Source organism: Zootoca vivipara, chromosome 9 (genome assembly GCF_963506605.1).
Source record: "Zootoca vivipara chromosome 9, rZooViv1.1, whole genome shotgun sequence".
NCBI lineage: Eukaryota > Metazoa > Chordata > Lepidosauria > Squamata > Lacertidae > Zootoca > Zootoca vivipara.
The window spans coordinates 56909708-56924784 of NC_083284.1; the positions used below are offsets into that span (position 1 = coordinate 56909708).

Consider the following 15077-nt stretch of genomic DNA (forward strand, 5'->3'; position numbering starts at 1 on the left):
CCTAGGGCAGCCAATCACTTTAGCATGGTATGTTCTCCTCTCAGGTGAATCACCCATTTAACAGCTTTAAAAAGATTTAAGGAGTGGATTGCAGCAGGCGAAATTATCTGGGCTTTTATTTCCTCTTGAAAGTACTTCAGGATCCAAATAATTTAACAGGTAAAAGCTGCGAGGCTATGGAAATAAAACGCACAATCTACAGATTCTAGGCTCTGGAAAAATATTATTCTTAAATTAAATCTATGAGCTGCTCAAACTTGCGGAGACATAATTTAATATGGAAATGATTTATTCTACAAGATACAACTGGCAATGTCCCGCACTTTTCCCGATTAAAGAAAACCTTGAAGAATTCTGCTGTGTATATATCCAAAACCTCAAGAATGATCCAAGTCTCACAGGCTATGTGTGGGTCTAACCACCGCCAGCAACAAACATAAGAGCAAAGTCATAATGTCACTTTCTCAAAATAAATATTGGTTGGAAAATAGCTTTCACCAAGGACATGTCAGTGGGTTTCAAACTTCACCCCAAATACACCACTTTGCAAATGATTCCCTGCATCCTTCATGAGCTGATTTGTCACACCTCTGCCCCCTCCTCTACTTCAATGTAAAATGTTTAGTATGATACCTCTACTTTCACTTTTGTAACTCAAAGTAGGGCTGAACTGAATATGCCCCTTCCCCACTTTTGCAATTTCATTTACAGGCTGGATGGTGGGGCATTTGGGCTCCCCCCCCCCCAAAAAAGCAGAAGAAAATATACATATTTTCAGAAATGTGTGTGTGGGGGTTTACTTTCCACCCCCACCCCCTTGTTTCTTCCAATTCTCCATTTTCAGAGGAAAGGACTGCTTACCAGCATCAACTGGACATGACAATTGCAGCCCAGCCCAGCCCAGCCCAGCCTCCAAAGGTTCGAGAGCATCCATTGGCTTCCTGCACAGCCAACAGATGAAACCAGCTCTTCCATTGGCTGTTGGGGTGGTCAGGACTCTCCCTGCCGATTTTAAATTTGAGCTGGCAGGCAGGGAGTGGTGGCACCCTGGTTCTAGACCTGGCTCTAACCTGGCTTCAGTCAGGTCCACCAATTGCTCGTAAATGGCACCCAGCAGTGGAGGTCGTCATTGGATTTCCCACCCTCCCTCCCTTTATGATGTGGGATGCTACACCTGAGGGTGAGTGGGCAGGACATGTTTTGGCCTTACTGTGGAATTATTTGGTCGTTATAGTTGGGACCAGGGAAGAATTTGTTGGCAGACTAATTGGACTTGTCTGGGGATTTTGCCTGCCTCATAGCAATGGGTTGACAGATAAGGCACTGAATTGCACTGAATATGGATTTTCACTTTTTGAAATAGACCTGGGGTCTGGTGGGGGTGCCTCTGTCCGTATATCCAGATGGGGGCTGACAGGCCTCAGACCCTCTACAAAATGACACCCTGGAGGGACTCCTGCATTTGATGTGTGTTATGGGATGGTCCTAACAACAACAACAACAACAACAACAACAACAACAACAACAACCATTTATTTATACCCCACCCATCTGGCTGGGTTTCCCCAGCCACTCTGGGCGGCTTCCAACAAAATATTAAAAAACAATCCTGTAGCAATCCCAAAAGAATGGAGTAAATAGATGACAAGATGTATATTATAGGCTTTAAAGTACAAGATGCCTCATTGTAAGACTTGCCAACATGAACCCTTAGAAGGAACAAAGGGTGCTGAAAGAGTTGAAGAATATTGGTTTCATATTCAGGACTATTTGAGTAGGCCTATCTTTAGGGTCCACAGAGCTATTTGCCTTTAAACTACAGAGATGGGGAATCTGCAGCTTAACAGATGTTGGATGCCAACACCTATCAGTCCCGGCCAGAATGGCCAAGGACCAGGGATGATAGGAGTTTAAGTCCACAAACATCTAGAGCTCCCAGAGGTCCTATTGTTATAAGGTCTGTTTCTGCCCAGCCCTGAATCTTCCTGAAAAGGTATCCCATACCCTTACATCAAAAGTGGGACAAGAAAATAGTTAAGGAGCAATAACGAAGAAGAAGAGCAATGCCATGCTACAGAAGCAACTACTGGGGAACAGGTAGATATAAAGGGGGAGGCAGAAGACCCTTCAAAGATCCCAATTCTTAAAAAAGCCCCCAACCTCCCCCCCAGTCTACCTCTCTTCCCCTCTTCTTCCCAATGTCTCAACAACTGAAACTGCTTTGTAAAAATGATAAATGGAAAAAATAGAGAGAGACATTTCACTTAATCCAGGATCAGCCTTGATGGAATAATCAGCCAACAGTTTGGGCTGGTTCATACAGAATATGCACCCAATGCCTAAACCAAGACCATATTACATCTGTACTCAATAAAGTTGTGGCCAATTTAATCCCAAGAACTGGTTTATTGTTTCTTTATTACTCTGTCCCTGGGTTGCCCCCGGCATTCACAGGTTCACTGTGCCTGGGCCCACAAATTGCATTTAGAACTGTTAGCTAAATGTTAGCTCCGTTATACCACCCTGCTTCTGCTGAAATGAATGGTTTTCCCCAGTGCTGTTTTTCCTCAAAAAAAGAGGTGCCAGAACTCACCACAAATGGTTTCCTTGTTCTCTTATAATGGCAACAGTGCCCACCTGCGAGGTGTCAGAACTGAGTTCTGGTGAGTGCTGGCTGAAAAACAACAACAACTCTGGTTTTCCCACAGATTAATTTTGTGATGAACATGAGATCATATTAAGCAGGGACCTCATCCAAATAAGGGAGTTTAGGATAGGACAGGCCTTCTCACTTAGTTTCAATCACTGCTGGAATATAACTTAGGAGCTTTCTAAAGACTTGTTAAGTGAACAAGTCGAGTTCCTATAGCTACAAATTGTCCCTGACTACATCTACCTTCCGTCTGGATAGACAGCCACAGTTTGTTCTGAAGCACCATCAGATCAGTTTTCAGCCTAGTGTCCAAATTTAGAGTGGGTTGGCAGCCTTTTGCCCTAGATAGTAAACACCTCTGATACATTAAATGTTTTGTGGCAGCCTACAGAAATAAGAATTGCCATGATGTAACCATCTTACCTTACTATGCAATGAGTAGCCAGGTGGCATAAAGAAGCTCAGAAACAGAGCAAGATGAAGACAGACATTATCCCTATGCTTATTCTGAACATCTGGAACTCAAGGACAAAATGCTTCTAAATGATGACAGCTTCTTCTTTAGTTATCACTAAAAGCCATTGCTAGAACCATCCTCCATGGATTTTTTTTCCACTTTAAGCCTTAATTTAAGGCCACTTATGCTGACAGTATAATATCCTATTGTAAGGCTACAGAAAACAAAGGCATTGAAGTTCTGTGTGTATGACAGAAGGGAGAGGAAGCAAGTCTGTAATATTGTTGTCTTAATACACATTGCTTCCCATTTTCCCCCTAATCTGCAAACAGATAGACATCTGAATGGATCTTTTCTCATAATAACTTGCAGCTTCAGAACTGGTGGTGTTTTTTTTTAAAAAAAAGAAGTCTACATTATTATACGTGAAAAGTAATTTCAATATCTTTGATGCAGTGCCTATTTTAAGAGCACTAACTATGATGTTCTTGGCATGTGGTCTGCATTTATTGAAAGAAAGTGGCCCTCAAATATCTTTGTACAGACTCTTCATACAGGACATAATGGTAGTTGCCAGTAGCAACAACCACAATTATGCTTCTGTTACTACCCCTATTAATCCTGCCAAATGGAGGTCTCAATACTCACACTTCCCCCCCCCACCCTTAAAAAACAAATCAAACTCAGTTTATTAACAATGATTTTAATTCACTACCATGGATCTATGAAACTGCCTTATTACATATACTAACCCGAGCAAATGTAAAAATATTTTTCAAAAAAGAATGCACAAAAGACTCCCCCCCCAAAAAAACCCCCAATTTCGAGACAGATTCTCATCCATTTGCAGACTGTTCTTTTACAACAAAGAAAAGACATTCACTGACATCCAGAGAATGTTACAGGAATGTCCAAACGGGATTTGTTGTTTTCTGTGAGTTCCTTTCCCCCCTCAAAATGCAAACCTTCTTTTTTAAACTTGAGGATGTTGCAGTAGTTGTTTGTGATATGGGATAATGAGGGAGAGAAAAGAAATAATTCACTAGCAAGCCTTTGGGCAGAAAGTAACTCTCTGTATACTGATACCCAAAGGTCCCCCGCTTCTTCCTGCTTAGAGGGCTGTCAACAGAACAGCAAGGGAATTTCACGCCTACAAACAGAAGCCTGTTCCTCATGAGGCTGACCCTGTGTGGAGATGCTGCTGTTATGCGAAGCACCCACTGTATTGTGTCCAGCCATTTGCAGCACAGCCAGTCATCCCTCCATCCGATTGGGGTGGAATTGGCTACTGGCTGCAGATGGGGTGTGAATTGTCAGAAATGTTGCAGTAAGCCCAACAGCACAAAAGATGGTCAGAGCTGCTGTTCATAGGCGGAGTTCTGTCTTCCCTCCTTCCTCTTTTTAAGGGGCAGAACAGGAGCTTCCACAGCAAACAACAACAACAACTCACTTCCACTGAAACAGTCATCTCCATAATCAAACAAGTATTCTAATCACACCAATTGTTTTCTAAACTCCCTTTGATATGATGAAGGAACACTCTTAAATGGACATGCAAAGGCAATCAGTTCCTAAAGCTCAAAGATAAAGAACGACAAACACCACAAATAGAATTCAGCCAATATTAAGCATGTTTGCATCCCAAAATCTGCTTTGCTTTGACTGGATCATGTTCAATTTATTTTAAAATTTTAGACTTATATTTCTGTTGTGGTGGCCTCTAAAGCAACAATGCCTGAGTTTATCTCCTTCTCCAAGAAGAAGAGTTTGGATTTGATATCCCACTTTATCACTACCCTAAGGAGTCTCAAAGCGGCTAACATTCTCCTTTTCCCTTCCTCCTCCACAACAAACACTCTGTGAGGCGAGTGAGGCTGAGAGACTTCAGAGAAGTGTGACTAGCCCAAGGCCACCCAGCAGCTGCATGTGGAGGAGCGGAGACACGAACCCAGTTCCCCAGATTATGAGTCCACCGCTCTTAACCACTACACCACACTGGATCCCCGCCTGCCTCTTCCCCCCACAACCTGCTCTGCTGCCTTTCTTCCCATCTTCATTAATCACCGCTAACATGGTCCAGTTGCCATTCCTTTGCTGGAATGCAGTCTGCATTTCCCAGGAACCTGTGAGGAACCAATCTCTCTAGAGCCTTCCAGACCAATGCCGTTGCTTAGGGGCACCCATCTCTCAGTTTCTCACCAATCACAAGCCAAGTAACTTCCTCAAATCAACAAATAACTAGCTAAGCCAACTGAGCAAGAACACTCAGAACTTGGTAGTAAAGGTTATCCTCAGTTAGCTAATGCATGGGGCAATTATCTCACCTGCCCAGTAGACAGGGGACAAGTTTGGTCTCCCACCCCAATGGTGTCTATACTTCTTGCTCTACTTGAGGCAATACCTTTAGCACTCAGGCCAGAGAGTGGGGAGAGGAATCCTCCATCTCTCCTCACGCAATGCAGTTTTAGCTGCTGTGGTATATATCACACCCCGTGATGCTTTGAAGGTCAAGCCCCTCATTTGCTACTGAGCAATTCAAACAGAGACTAGACTTTCAAACCTCCAATTATTATTTAAAAGTATATTTAAAAGTGTTGGTTTTATCAAACAATGGATTTTATTTCAGTGACATTTGCCTGTGGCTTTTCTTTGTCTATCTGTTGTAAGCAGCTGCTGCCAAAGCGGCACAGAAAATTCCGGCAGCCAGCAGGTCTCCAAAAGAGGTTTACTTTTTGAGTGCATGATTTGAAAACAATTGAGATAATCGCCAATAATCCAGCTGCCTCGGAGGGTGAATTTGCAGTCTGGCAGTGCTTAGCGCTGGGTGGTGATGTAACACTTTGTCTCAACCCACCTACAGCCCCATATTTTCCTTTTGGCCCTTCACTGTTTCCTCAATAATATCCATCACATAAAATAAAAAGGACTGGAAAGAGAATTTTTTAAAGACTGTCATTATTTTAAAGACAATTTTAACCTTCACCCTATTGTTGTTGTGGTTGTTGTGACTTATGCAAATTAAAGCAACACCGATAAAATACAGAATAAATAATAATAATAATAATATATTATTTATACCCCATCTGGCTAGGTTTCCCCAGCCACTCTGGACGGCTTCCAACAGAAAAATATAATACAATAATCTATTAAACATTAAAAGCCTCCCTAAACAGGGCTGCCTTCAGATGTCTAACAACATATGAAAGATCATATTTAAATTACTTTTTAACTATGATCTTTTATATGTTTTTAGCCTTCTGTATTTTATCAGTGTTGCTTTAATTTGCATAAGCCAATTATGCAAAACTATAATAGAATGATAGTAATATAAAAACGGATCTATTAAAATATAGATAGCAAAAACATCACTGCACTATTTGAAAGCCCTTCCATTTTTATTTTTATTTTTTAAAGGCAGTGGTGGCAGCAGGCGATACATGCCTTGGAGGCCAGATCTGATGCCCTTGTGAATAACCTCACCTTGCCTCATGAGTGGGCCAGCCCACATATTATTATAAAAAGGTTTCCTAGCTGGTGTAGCCGATCTCCTTACAGTTACAGTTGTACCTTGGTTGTCGAATGTCCTGGAACTCAGACTTTTTTTGCTCTCGAATGCCGCAAACCTGGAAGTGGTTGTTCTGGTTTGCAAACGTTCTTTTGGAACCCGAATGTCCAACAGGGCTTCCTGCAGCCAATCAGAAGCTGTGATTTGGTTTTTGAACTTTTTGGAAGCTGAATGGACTTCCGGAACGGATTCCATTCGACTTCCAAGGTACGACTGTATTTCCTTGTAGCACAGAAATAGGTTGGTGTTAGGGATGAGTGAATCACCATTTTCACTTTCTCACACTTTCTCCCTTTCCCCACTCCTAAATTCAATTCTCCACATTTCCACATCAGTTTGCAATTTTGGTTAAGAAAAAAAATCCTCATGAAAATTCATCAGCATTTTTGTGTGAATTTTTCCACCTTTTTTAGAACATGATTTACCTCAATGTAATGCATTCTTACTTGTTTGCATGCAATGCTTGGATGAAGAACTGCTCTGCAAAATGAGAAGTGTGAAGTCTGAAGGGTGACTCTGTTTCAGCTCCTATATGACTTTGGAAAGCTGCAAACTAGTTAGCTTCACTTTTAAATGCATATTGAATCAAGTTTATCCTCCACCCCAAGCTGTAGTGCACTTGGCAACCTCGGTATCACATGTTCACCTCATAATATTTTCAATTTTATTGTGGCAAGAAATTCTTCTGTCATCATAACATTGCTGCCTTGATGTGCAGCATACGTAGCGGTTGATTCTGATGACAGTTCTAACTCCAGCCATGCCAGGGTTAAATTTCCCACAGTCACGCCCCCTACCAGTGCTGATTGGCCATAGGGGCCCTGCCCAGCGCCAGTGACGTGGCCGGGATGGCACAAGGGGGGCATCAACTTCCCGCCCCCACGCCGGATCACTGCAGGGGTCCGGATGCCTGGCTGCAACACTGCCCACTGAAAAAGGTGAGCAGACTTCTAAAACAATATGATTCCAGAAAGCTTCGACTTGCCAACACAGTTAATTAGTCAAATTCATGGTCTCTGAAGGAGGCAAGATGACAAGTATCATATCACAGACCTACGCCTTTAAGCTGTCTTTATGGCAATTGTCCTATACACCAATGTGCACTTGGCTTTTGAAAGGTCAACACAAAATCAGCTGGCATACTGACAGTTCATATTTATTCTAATTGCTATAATCTAGTAGAAAATTACCTTGGCCAATAAATCATTTGCAAGCATTCCTTCATAAATTAAAGCTTGCTTTTCTCCAAGTGCCAGCTGCCAAGGGTTGTGCTCTGTTTTCTTTTCTTTTCTGTTTTTGACAACATTAAACTTTGGATAAAAAAACCTGTAAATTTAACCATCAGTACTGGCATTATGAAGGAAAATTAAACCAGCTATGCTTCTTTTCTATATATCATTTCTACCTTTCATTAGGAGAAAGGTGTATGAAAAGAAATCTTATTTAGCTACTCTTAGTATCAATTTCAAATTTGCTATTACAATACATTCTTCAGGCAATCTCCTGCCATAGTTATTAGTGTAAGAAAATAGTATTTCAATGTTCAATGGATGTATGTATAAGGAAATATGGATCAGAATCATATGGTGTGTTTGGGATCCAAATAACCAAGTAACTAGGGATGCTTGAAGAAATTGATCTCTCTGAATTCCAAAATCAATTGATCTGATCTGCTTCTCCTGGACTGATGTGTGGATCAGAACAAATCCATTATTGAGATATTATACTTTTCAGAATTTTGCAATACGGGTTTTTTAAAATTAAAAAAATGCACCAAAAAACTTATTTTGAGAGGAAATCCATCTAGAAATGCCTATTTCTAGTGAAGATGATCATCCGAATGTCAAGGACCAAATGGAGCAAGCAGCATGCAGACCTAGTGGTGGGACGAAAATATCCTTAAATAAGAGACACTAACCGTATGTGACAGATAGAACCCGGGGGGGGGGGCTTAAGCTGAGTATATAAACCCACCCCTGGGGGCAGTTTTGGCAGTTGCGTGGGAGGTGGTTTTAGAATAGGAGTTAGAGTAGAAGTAGCAGTTAGAGCTGGTTTAGGAGTCTAAGGTGAAGCACTAGTGGTTGTTGATACAGCAGGATATAAAGTGTATGAGAAACTTGTTGGTATAATTATTTAGTATTATTTAGAGGTAATAGGCCGGTATGGAAACATCTTTTATAAGCGTATTGGACAATATTTATTACTGAAACCACAAGCATCTGTACCTTCAATAAAGCAACTTATTTTATTCACACAATATCCTTGTCTGTAGTGATAAATAAAACTGGTACCAGTTAGCATACTGGTTGGTGGCAGCAGGTAAACCAATTGTCATGGGTGCAGTCATCAATAGACCGTAAAACGTCCGGGGGTGCTGCACAGGCCAAGGTGGCCGCGGCAATATCCTTATCCACAACTAGCTTCATGTGTTCAGGGGGGTCTTGGTTTTCTCATTTAAGTACCACCCATCAGCTGCATAGCAAAGAGCTTTTGAAAGTAAATACACTTTTCAAAACCGATTGTTATATGGGATTGGAAGCCTGCTGTCCAAAGGAGAATACATTTTTGAAAAGGAACAGCAGATTTTGGCATCCATAAAGCACATTTTGGAAGCCTAGCCTATCTCCCAACTATCCCCCAAACATACATCTACTTTCAATGTATGGCATTTTTCAATAGTTTTTGTTTATTTATCATATTTCTTAAACCAGGACTGGCTTTCCATTCATTCAGTCATTCATTCATTCATTCTGTAACCTGTCCTTCATATGAAGATCACAGGGCAGTTTACAATATAACATAAAAATAGAAAATAGGACCACAAAATGCATGATAAAACAAAACAAAACAACAAACCAATGACACCCCCCCCCAAGACACAAACACATTTAAAAGAACTAGAATTTCAATCAGCCAAAAGCCTGGTTATAGAGAAACGTTGCTGTTTGTAAAGATACGTAATGAAGGTGCCAGGCAAGCCTCCCTAGGGAGAGCGTTCCACGAAGGGGGAGCCACTGCAGAAAAGGCCCATTTTCATGGTTTTCAGCTCAAAAAGGGGTTTCTTCTGGTGAGGATGGAGAAAGCATGCTTCTTCCTGTTTCCTGAATGTCCCTGAAACCTAACAGTGGCACAGACCTCATAATTGTACTGTGTCAAGAGGGAGAAGGGGCCCATTTGCAAAGGTAAAAAAAGGCAACAGTGTACAACTTTCTGCTTGTTAATTCAGTATTAACACATAGCAGTTAAGTCATATTCAATCCCCACTCAAGCAATTTCTGATGCTCCCAGAAGCACCTCAACAGTCTGGCTTCTTCTTAAAATAAGAAAACAATAATTTTTAAAAGAAGCCAAATGAATTAGCACCCATGTCTTAAACTTTTCTGATATTTTTAATACGCCCATCCTTAAAATGTTACCATTTTCATAAATTTGCTGTCAAAGCATGACCATAGTTCAAGGGAAGAGTGGTGAAATCTAACTTTGCACCATCGTATTTTAATAATTTGGTAATTGTGTTTAGCCACATATGCCCTCCTGGGATTTATAATTAGGAATTCACAGATGATTAAACACAGCTGGCTTACATGATTACATCATTCCAACTAATTATAAATAGGTCATTTCCTTCAAATATCCAATATATTTACTGTGGCAAAGGGTTTGGGGAGGGAGAGTTTAGCAGATAAAAAAAAATCCAGTAGAATTTTGATAAATGTCGGTAGGATGAAAGGCAAAATGAAAAGCATCTTTCAACTGTATGACATTTATAACATGAGAAAATAACCTCTTTGAAGAAGAAATCCAGTATGAAGTTATGCTAAATGGGGTACAAATATTATTTATGTAGTAGGTGTGCAAGCTTTCTTAAGTCAATTGGCTTGACATTTTTCAAACACCCGTTTCTAATGCTGTCAACCAATTCTGATTTCTACTTAATCACGCAAACTATAATAAGCATTAGCTTTCATTTTTTAAAAGGTTTTAAAAATCAATTCATTGGTTTTTAACAACAGACACCTCACTGTTGTTGACCAGCCACAAGGAACTATTTTTAATATTTGACAGCACCTATAATTCCTCTGCAGCATTCATCAGTCATATATGCTCATCAGTCATTCATAAATGAAACGGACAACATGCAGGAATTGAACTGAGATGGCTCTAAGCCAGAAATCGCCCTAGATATTTTGGTGCCTGAGGCAGAAAATCTAAATGGTTCCTGCAATTGTTGGTGTCTTTTAAATGTGAAAACTAAATAACTGACCATTTGCTAACCTTCCATTGTACCTCAAAATTTGCTGCCTGAAGTTGGCAGCCTCATTCTGCGTAAATGATAGGGCTGGCTTCAATTCTAATTTCATGGAGTCATAGAACTGTAGAGTTGGAAAGGTACCCAAAGGGTCATCTCATCCAACCCCTGCAATTTATAGGTTAGCAGTTCACCTTGGGTACCATTTCGCATCTTAGTGGTGCTTATTGTGTTGATGTTAAAGACCACCCTTTATGAAACACTGCTCTCAAAATTGAAGACCAGTTCAAGATGCTGCTGGACTAATACTCTCACCAGCACCAGACAGCATAGCTGGTGTCGTCTATCCCCGTTGTAGACCATCTAAGACTTCTCTACAAAGGTGTATGTCTTAAACCTGTACCTTACTGTTCTGATGTTACAACACTTGCTCTCTTCCATGCCTGCAACTTAAAAGCAAATGTGTGTGTGTGGGGGGGAAGAGTCCTGTTAGAACTGACCCACAGAAGTGTCTCAATTCAGAAGGCAACTTTTGAAAAGAAGGCTACAGTCCTCTTTGACCCTTGTTATCTATTTATTTACATTTATCCTCTAAACCAGGGTTTCCCAAACTTGGGTCTCCAGCTGTTTTTGGACTACAATTCCCATCATCCCTGACCACTGGTCTTGCTTAGCTAGGGATGGTGGGAGTCGTAGTCCAAAAACAGCTGGAGATCCAAGTTTGAGAAACCCTGTTCTAAAACTACTCCCCTAAGGTGGATTCCAACAACCACTTTGAATCTACCATGAGGTGATTTTTGCCCAGTTATTTAATATAAATATATACTGGCCAGGATCAAAGGAGACCTATGCACAGAAGCAAAGCATGGATGGGTTGCTGATTTTCCCTCATTGTGGTACCCCTTTTTACCCAATGCAATGCTGAGGTAAGTGGTCCGTTGATATTTGGGGACAACTTGGGAGTGGGGCATGGAATACAGCACAAGGATGGGGTGACTGAAAAGACCATACATGGTGCTTAGGATTCTGAGAACTATAGATATATATATCCATGTTAATGGTAGCAATATGGTTCTGTAGTCCACTGCAAGCTAAATGGTTGGTGCAATCTGTCTCTGAAAAGGAAAATGAATACTCACTGTTGAGTTTCCTTTCTGTGCTCTCCAGATGCAGACAGTCCAACAAGTGATTGGGTAGTGCCCTCCCTCTTGGACTGAAGGCAGGATCCTGACTGGACAATGGCCTCTGGTCCTAGGGAGGAGTACACATATGCCTTACCCAGACCTAAGGTCTGAACAATTAACTAAACTAAGAACCCTCATTTAAAATAATGGTATACCATCAAACCATCTTTAAGTGATTGGGTAACAAGATTTTAAAAAGCAAATAGCTAGTTATCACCTTAGATCCATAAGCGAGAATCTAAAATTGGAAGGACAGTATTTTTGCTTCAAGGACATTAAGCTGAAAAGCTCAAGTCCGATGCTTTCTGGTCCTTACTGTCCAGGGGAAAATGTGCAGCCATGTTACAGTGGACTCGCCAAGCTAAAGAGATTCTTCCAGCCATGTATGATGGCACATGGGGGCTTGATAAAACTCCTGTCTGCCTGGGATTGCAAAGACGAGGGGGAAAGTGTTGTCAGCAAGCCATAATACGTGGCTGGTGGACAGCATTTGGCTCAGCCAGACAAATATCACGCTGGCGTCAACTATGGCTTGGTTTGGCTTTGGCTTCCCCTATATGCATGATCCTTGCAATATTGGCTAGCCCAAACAGTCACCTCAAAGTTTCCATCCCATTCTGGTAAATGTACAGAACCTCAAGTGGTTGCTCGATGGGTTAGAATCACTGATGAAACTGTTACTCTTACCAAAGGATGTACAGTGACTTCCACAGGAGATACTTTCAGTGCTTCTTTTCAGTGCATTCTCATAACCCACCATTTTACATCCCTCCCCTAGCCAGTTCACAAAAACGGCCCCACCGCTAAATTCCTTCCATGTGGCTCAGAGCGGCTAAAATGTGTCCTGGTAGGATTGTGGCAGCTTTACAGCCTGATCTGGATTGATATGAGTTTACCTGAGAGCAAGTATAATAGGATTGTTGCAACTTTTCAGTTGGTTTATTCAGAAGTAAAATTGCAATCCTAATTCCACATTCCTGGGAGTAAGCCCCATTGAACTCAGCAGGACTTCCTTCTGAGTAGACATGGTTAGGGTTGCTCATTCTTGCAATTTACTCAGAAGGAATTTGTTTAAATGGGAATTACTCCAAGCTCAAATAGTTTAGGACAGCAGCAAACAACTACTGTCTAGATAAGGTTCTGAGGGTACTGAAACTTTTTCAGATTTATTTTCTGTACATTTGATTTCAGGCAAGTTGATACAAGGCGAGAGCAGATAGATGAGTAGTTGTGACAGAGGGAGAAAAAAAATGTGACAAAAAAAAGGTGGAATGCAGGAAAGGAAGAGGAGACTCGGGTCCCCAAGGAAGGAGATGCTTAGTTAAGCTTAATTAAATTAATATGAAAATCCTATGCATCTCTACTCAGAAGAAAGGTCCATTTATTTCAATGGGACTTACTCTCAAATAAGTATTCAACTTTAATATGGGTTGATTTGGAATGAAAATTAGTTTTATTTAGTTGCTTGTAAAAAAAGTGAAATAGGAAAGTAAAAGAAAAAAAAAACATTTTGTCTTGGAACTATAACTGGACATTGTTTTAGTGTGGGAGAATCTGAGGAGTTTCTTCAAGCCATCATCCAACAGGGGCAATGAAGAAGAACTGCCATCTATATTAGGTTCTGGGGGTGATGAACCTTCCTCAGAAATCCTGTTCCTTTTTATTTCAGGCAAGTTGACATTAGTAAGGAGCAAGGGCAACCGAAAGGTGAACTTAAAGATGGCAGAAAAGGTGACACAAGGTGGAAGAAAGTGAGCAAAAGGAAAAGGGAAATGAGAGAGGAAGGAAATATCAAGAAGGTGAAATGGAGCAGAAGGAAGAAAGTATAGAAGTCTGAGAAGGTAAAGAGAATGCAGAAGATGACAAGAGCAGAGAGAAAGAGGAAACAGGCAGAAGGTGAAAGAAGGGGAGCCGAGGGAATGCGGCAACTGAGAAAGAACTGAGAAAGTGCAGGGAAGAAGCAAAGGTGGAAGGTGAGAGAAGAACAAAGGCAAGACCGGTGAAAAAGGCAGCAGAAAGAAAGGACGCAGTGAAAAGTTACAGAAAGTGGTCCAAAAGCTTTTTTGGGTAACAAAACACAATCATAAATGGTTGTGATTATGTATTTATTTCATAAAATTTCTATGCTTCTTGATTGATAAAAACTTCAAAACAGTTTACAGAAAGATAAAACTGAGGAAAATTCACGTCCATATTTTCAAACGTACAAAAGTTAAAATCTGAAACAGATTAAAACGAATTGCCCTCTTGCTCAGCATCAACCACAGGCTTAACTGAAGGGGGGGGGATGAAGGATACAACTACCAGTATTAAGAGGGTTCAAAAGTTTCACGGACAATACCTGAACTAATGAAAAAAATAGTATGCCAAAAGAAAAGTGGAAATGTGGAGGTAGGTCCCATGTTCCTGGCTGAGAGTCTAAAATGGGTCTTGGGTCTAGATTAGACTAGAAGCGACTCTGAGATGTCAAGCAGGGTTTTCTCCCAGCCTGACCTGGTGTTGCCAGGAGTTGAACATGGGACCTCTCCATGTAAACCAGATGTTCAGCCACCAAGTGATGGAATAATAGTTGCCAGTAAAAATTGCTCCCCACTCACATGATTGCTGCAGCATATGTAATCTGTTTCCCAAGACTAGATCGCTCATATTTTCTCAGTAACCGTTCGGTTCAGCCACAGTGTTGAAGTGCCGAATGGGAAGTCGGTTACATATGCTGCAGCATGCATGTTCAGATGATTCCCCCGAACATGTAAGACTTCTCAGTGACAATAACATTCCCACTTTAATGTGTGAAGCTGACCAAGCACTGTGGGTGTGGGCAATGAAAAGGAAAGACAGGGCAAGCTGTCCTTTTTTCCCCTACAGAACCTTATAATCTTGAAATAATTACATTTATTATAAATGAACAAACTTCTAATTTTTTTTAAAAAATCTCATTACTATTTATTGTTAGGAGGCAAGCAAGATTA

At 40.9% G+C, this 15077-nt stretch overlaps 1 protein-coding gene across 3 annotated transcripts in view; it reads right to left on the reverse strand.

Moving 5' to 3' along the window:
* The window catches only part of SGCZ (sarcoglycan zeta), a 190529-nt gene that overhangs the window by 72915 nt on the left and 102537 nt on the right, over positions 1 to 15077 (reverse strand). The window lies entirely within an intron of this gene.